The sequence below is a fragment of the Henckelia pumila genome, chromosome 1 (genome assembly GCF_033568475.1).
Source record: "Henckelia pumila isolate YLH828 chromosome 1, ASM3356847v2, whole genome shotgun sequence".
Taxonomy (NCBI): Eukaryota; Viridiplantae; Streptophyta; class Magnoliopsida; order Lamiales; family Gesneriaceae; genus Henckelia; species Henckelia pumila.
Genome location: NC_133120.1, coordinates 119,274,903 through 119,282,150, shown reverse-complemented (window position 1 = coordinate 119,282,150; position 7,248 = coordinate 119,274,903). Strand labels below are relative to the sequence as shown.

The 7,248-nt window shown below is 29.4% G+C and overlaps 1 long non-coding RNA gene across 1 annotated transcript; it reads right to left on the bottom strand.

Moving 5' to 3' along the window:
* Positions 1-274: 274 nt before the first annotated feature.
* Positions 275-1,707, bottom strand: LOC140873577 (uncharacterized). Its single transcript, XR_012148083.1, has 4 exons — positions 1,640-1,707; positions 990-1,060; positions 785-877; positions 275-394 (listed from the first exon to the last, which is right to left on the bottom strand). It is a non-coding gene; the product is annotated as an uncharacterized lncRNA (long non-coding RNA).
* Between the last annotated feature and the right edge of the window lie 5,541 nt (positions 1,708-7,248).

Sequence of the window (7,248 nt, the reverse complement as noted above, 5' to 3'; positions counted from 1 at the left end):
CAGAATAAGACATGATACCAAATGCATAATCAGATAACCAATTACCACATTTCAAAGAAAAAAACAGAGCTCTATATCTTTTATTCAAACACCAATTCGAAATTCCCTACCAAATATTCCCACAATTTAATCAAACACACTGCTAGAATCTGAACTTAAACTGGAATTCAATATTAGGACCAGAGTCAAAAAAAGCCAACATATAATGGTGGAAGTATACGATCATAGAACTTCAAAAGCATACAATCATAGAACTCCACTGTATTTGGTAAATGTCGGTATGGAAAAAACAGAGATCGAGAATCGATGAAGAAGAAGAATACCTGTTTTTTTTTTTCAAAGTGCAGGAGATGGGCTTCCAATTTCTCACCCTTTTGTTCTATTGGCTTGCATCCTAATCAAATGATATAAAAACAAACATATTCTAATTCAATAACCATTAAGAATCTATTTTACCTCCATTTATATTTTTTTATGTAAAGCCGTAACAATTTCATGAAAATATATTAAAATTTGTCCAAAAGTTGTGCATGCTGCTTTTTTGCTATAAAATAATGTACTCCTATAATACTGGATTGATGACCAAGATTTTATCCTAAAGTTGTGCACATTTCTCATGTTATATGTGTATGATGTATGCATTACTTGTGTTTCAATGGAAAATTCAAGTCCACAGCAACAAGAAATATCATATTTAGCGCGAGACAACTTTTTAAAATAAAAAATAACTGGATTGTTTTTTAAAAGTTAAATTCCAAAAATCTGGTAGCAATATTTTCCAGACCTGAACCATTTTGTGCTTCTCCGTGAGAAACCATTCCCGTAGTTTGAGTGTTGTTCTTGAGTTGAGCTTGGTGGGGTGGTGACTTCTTGTCATCTGTTACAGAAAGTTTCCATTTCAGTAGTATAAATATATGAATTTGTTCCTATTCTTACTATATATAATTTGATAGAAAAAAAATGTGAATAATTTAGTTTCTTGATTTTACCGCTGAATTGAGTGATCTCTTCCTCTGTTACATTCAACCTCACCCATTAATCAACAGTGTCCTTCCATTTCCTGGAAGTAAGAAGCAATTTCTTGAAATGATTTCAAGAATGTTAAATTATTTGAAAAGTAAATGCAAATATTTCTACTAGGCAGGATCACTTGAAGTATGAAATACAGTAAGAGCCATGGTTAATAGCTTGCATTTTTCCTCAAGTCTCCTGTTTGCATTGATCGAAATAACAAGAAAAAACTCTAGTCACAATTTCAACCTTTTGGAATCGTCATTCGTCGGTGCTGCCTCTGTGGAGGGATATTGAAACAACTAAAAAAAACATTCAAATACTTCAGTCTCACTGTCGCAAATATACAGATTACTCCGCCACTAGGAGTGTTTCCTGTTCTATATAATTATTCATTTCTTCGTATGAGGTTTTGAAGGCCGACATATTGCAGCAAAGAATTGGAATGGGGGAAATCGAAATAAGTGATATTATGGAACAAATTCATAATAAGTTACACATCTAGAAACCAAATTCCAATGAACCACGGTGATACAGTCAGTACACACAAGAAATAAATCTTAAACCAAATTCCAAAGAACCTCAGCGAAGCAGTCAATATGCATTATACAAAAGAGAGAAATTTTACTTGTTCCTCAAGCTCTCCAAATACGCTTTATTTTCAATTCAGTTTCTAGGTCCAAGACTTTTGGTCTGCAATGAATTTATTCCATTGAGATGAATTAGCTTTAGAAGGATAACGTAAATAAAATTACCTTACATTGAATTTACTTTTATATTTAAATTATTTTCATTTCCAGTAGAACATTTAAAGTATCATATAACCTTCAATGTATGTTTTTCTCATCATATTGTTGCTGCCACATGGTCAAAATTTGAAAAGGAAAACAACAGGTTTTGCAGCAAACATGATATAAAAACCAAAGGTCCAAAATAGGAACAAATCTGATCTGGAGATGCTACACAACTGCTAGGATCAGCACATTCAGCGACAAGTTCATCAGCAAATTTAGGAACAAAAGCAGAGAAATTGTGGATCCGTTTGACATGTATGCCTTCATTCGGGCTTTAAAGACCTGACTTCTTTGGCTCCTTCACCAAAGTCTGTTATTTTTTTATTGACGACATATTTACAGATAAACACTAATCGTCTCCGCAGCTCAGACTTGGATATAAGGGAATCATTGAAGGATTTCCCATCATCTAAGTTTCCTGTTGAACAAGGTCGAGAAGTGACAAATCCGTGAAAGGTAGAAAACAAAATTATAGTCATAAATAAAAACAGCCACTCAGTTGCTACAATATTTTTGTGATCATTATTCATTCTAGCATCATGTCCAATTTTTCGTTGTAGTGTAAACGCAGACTAGAAAAGAAAATATCTCACACACACAGACACAGTACTCGCGACAAGGTTTCAAGTTTTACCTGCTTCATCATATAATAAAGTCAAGATTGCCAAACAGATGCAGATGCTCATGTCTTCTCCTGGAAAGAAACCAACAAAAAGGATATTTAACAGGCTGCAAGAATATGAATACAATGATCCATTTGATTTCATTTGCTTTAAGAAGCAAGAAACTACAGGATATGCAAAAGCATTCAAAACTTAAGCCATATGTGCCACGAGCAAAGAAAAAGTTCGGTCTTAGACAATAAAAGGGAAAGAGAGAGAGAGAGAGAGAGAGTCTTCAGTATCTCAGTAGAATGGGGAAGGCTTAACATATCACACAAGAAGCGATGAGTTAGATCGAACAAAACCATCACTTGTGTCTCTCTTACCGAGATGTCACTTGTGGAACAACAATAAAGCTAATAATTGCAAAATGATAGGAGTTTTTACCATTTTGGCAGCAAACTAGAAGCTTTCTCCCCTCGCGCAACCGTGTCTGGGAAAAATTCAGCGCAGAAGGGAGATGTCTTAACAAAGAGAAACGGTCATATTTGGAGTCCTGTTCACAATTAAAACATAAGTTTGAGAAATCTTGACAAAAAATGAATTTCAAATCCCATTCACAACTTAAAACATAAGTGAAAAAAATGAATAAAAATAATCACAAACTTGAACTTGCAATAAAAGAATAAAAAATAATAGAATCAACGGACATACTAGAACGGGCAAGTGCAAATGAAATTCAGAGTTCTTGGGAGAGACGTTATACTCTTTATCATAGTGCAAGATGCAAACGTCAGGATCCACCTCCATCGCTGTAAAATTAGAATTTTCGTGAACTGGTTTTCTAGCCCAAGATGTAAATAAAGATGCACATAAATTTCATATGATATTGACCCCATCAGTGACTTCACAAAATCATGCTTCGAAAAGTAAATAACTAGGGGAAAAACTAAACAAAAGAGATGTACTAGAGTTCTGCAAACTGCTATATTGGTTGATCTCAACCAACATAAATAAACCTCGCCAGACAATTGCAAGGTGGGCTTCCCGACGGCTCGAACGAGAACGTTGCGAGGTGTCAACCAATTCATCGTCGGAGTCAACTCAAAAATCGTTTGAAGAATCGAGCAAAAATCGAAGCCATGGGATTTTGAATTGAAAGAGAGAAAAAGGAGCTAAGGGATATGTCGGATCTGGAGAAGAAATCGATCGAGAGAAGGGGTCTGAGATTTGGGGATCTAATTGGGCTAAGTAAATATTATTAATTTTATGTTTTATTTTAAATAAAAATAATTGTTTTTCTACAACACTTTTTAAAAAGTGTTGTGATACATGGGGAAAAAAAGGCTCATAGACAACACTTTTAAAAGCGTTGTCTTTGAAAAAAAATGCTAATTGACAACGCTTTTTAAAAAAAGCATTGTCTTTGATGAACAAAAAATATATAACGACAACGCTTTTCACTAAAAGCGTTGTCTTTTAAGTGTTGTGTTTGTGCATTTTTCTTGTAGTGATTAGTGTTTCGTTAGTTTAGCGTAGTGCTTTGTTATCAGTTTACTTCCATTCTTCCTTCTTTCGTAATATCAGTCTAGTGCTTTTAGCATATTAGTCTTACCACTTATCTTCACGATATCAGTTTGGTACCTTTCTTCGCGACATCAGTTTGGTACTTCATGATAACAGTTTAGTGTTTTTTTTCATAACATCAATTTAGCACTTTACCTCGTAAAATCAGTATAGCGCTATTTTTTCGCAAAATCAGTTTAGCGTTTTCTCTTCGCAAAATACCAAAACTTAATTTCCAACAGGTTCTGTCATAAAAAAATAATATATTTGTTGAAATAAATATTTGAAAAGAGTTTTGATTAAAAATACACAACAATAATAATAATAAAATCAAGAAAATATGTTAATTTTTTTTTTTCAAATTCTTTTTAACATTTTTTTTGAAAATATGTATAATCATGAATGTGTATATTTTTTATAGAATTTTTTCATACTTCTGTTAAATATTTATTTATTTTGATATTGTACACATATTTAGGAGATCATTAATGAATCTTTTTCTTCTGTATTATTTTTTTATGAACATTCAGTTGTAAAATATAAAAAAAATGCATATATTTTGTTTCGATTTGTTGAAAAAACATATAAATATTATAAACTTATAGATTTCGTTTATTTTCTTTTGAGATTTGTTTATCAAATAATTATAAATTTGAAACCATAATAAGAATAATATACAAATATTCAATGTACCAAAAAATGACAATGTCATATTGAATAAAAATATTTGAGAAAATATATTATGTTTTTTGTTTTTCAGATTCTTTTTTATATTTTATTTTTTAAAATGTATATAATAGTGAGTGTGTTGATTTTTTTTATAGAATATTTTTTCACTTTTCTATTAAATATTTATTTATTTTGATAGTACACGTACTTAGGAGAAAATTATTAATGAATATTTTTCTTCTGGATTATTTTTACTGCACATTAAGTTCTAAATATAAAAATAAATGCAGATATTTTGTTTTGATTTGTTGCAAAAATATATATATATCTAAATATTCTTTCAAATATTAGAAACTTATAAATTTTGTTTATATTTCTATGGGATTTTTTTATCCAATAATTATAAATTTGACACATGAAATAATTGTATTTTATTAAAAAACCCAAAGGAGAACATATTTAAATTTTAAAATGAAATTTGTTAATTTTTAAAAATTGAAATAGAATATTAAAAATAAAATATAAAAAATACAGATATTTATTTAATATTCATAATAATAAAAAATTAAATGAAAAACTTTTTATAAGTGCACAAATATGTAAAAAAATAAATAAATAAAATTATGGAATTGAAAATTATAAAAAAAAAATCAAAATAAATTTTTTCAAAAAAATTGTAATAAAATAAGATTGAAAATTTATGAATTCTACTAGAAACTCTTAAAAACTCATATATAAATTAAACTTAAAATTTTAAAAATCACCAAAAAATAATAATAAAAAATAGGGATGTTAATCTGAGAGAAGAGTATGATTAAAAAAAACTGAGGAAAATTTTGGGATATCTATGATAAGCTTGTTAAGGTTATAAATATCAAATTATAATAGTAAATCATTAACAAAAAAACAGAAGCAAGAAAAAGTATCTCAATCTTACTTCTAAGTAGTTCTAACTTCTTACTTCTAAGTAGTTCTAACTTTTGGTTAATGAGTATAGAAGTAATTGAAGTAATACTGTTTGCAAGAGCTTATTTTAAGTGCTTCTAACCTTTTAATTAATTCAAAGTTTGAAAATTGTATGTAGAAGATAAGAAACACTTAAAATAAGCTCTTGCAAACACTATCGCGGAAGTTGAACTCCCCAAAAACATTTTTACCCAACTAGAATTCAGGAAGTGCTTAATTCTTAGAAGTTTTCTCAAACACTCTCTTAAAATTCTTTGATTGCAGTTCACCATCAAGATCAATGCTTTAAAAACCGAACTAGACCGACAAGTTTGACCGCGAATTGGTCACGGGTTCGGTCTGCACCATGCCTAAAAATTGTCTAACCGGTCAAACCATTCGGGTTCGATCAAACTAGGTTAATAACCTATCATACCGGCATTCAACCGATGAACTTGTCCGATCGGTTCCCTTATTTTATTTTTTTTTATAATTTGATTTTTTTAGAAATTTCTCCCGACAAAAAAAAATTCCTTTATTTAAAATTTAAAACTATTTTTTGGTTTTATATATATACATGATTATTTAGTTTTGAATTTGTTAAAAATACTATTTTAGTATTGTTTGAGCTTATTTTGATGATTTTTGTTTTCAATGTGTATATATATAGTTGTTTAGACTTTAAAATTATATATATATATATTTAAAGTATTTAAAATTTATAAGATATCAATTAATATATTATATTATTATTTTATATAATATAATAGTATTTCGGTTTGATCTGTCCGGTGGGATGGTAGGATCGTTTTTTAAGAGTTTATTGGTTTGATTGTCGGTCCGATTATAAAATATTGATAAAAATAAGTACAATCTTAAAACGCCTGGATAATTTGTTTAACCCCCTTCGACATATATCTAGATTAGAGTTGTAGCTCTCCGGACTATCTTGGAGTGTCATTTGACCTGTTTTCGGTGTATTGAGTAGGGGACTTGATATTTATATATGTAATTCTTATAATATGGGTACAGATTGATTATTCTTCGTCATAGAGTATAATTTATTTACAATATAACTGAAAAACGACAAAAAAAAATACAATGAACCTATTGATATATATATATATATATATATGGTTATATATATATATATATATTGATGTATACAAATTTTGCTTTCTTTTTTGAAAAAGATAAATTTGTTTTAAAGTTTTAGATCCAAACTTTAGCTATTACAATAAAGTAGGGATTTGGGAGTTATAGCTCTTGCACATTTATTTATTTAACTTTTATATAGGCTCTTGCATACATTACAACTATGAAGGGGTTTATTTTTCTTCGTGACCTTTTAAATGAAAAATTTGTTGATCTACTGTGATATTTCGATCAGATCTTCTTATCTGACTGAAAACATAGCATATTGATATACACTTTTTACACAAGATATAAGCTACTCATTTCAATTCCTCTAATACTTTTTCAAATTTATCCAACACTACATGGGGTCTGTAAGATGATCAACTGATCACAGCACCATGTGTTATGTTTTCAGCAACAACAAAGGGACCTAGGTAGTATTTGGGAGAGCTTTTGGAAAGCACTTCTCAGCTTTTCCTACACAAATATTTGAAATTTTGTGAAATTTTGTTAACAAAAAACTG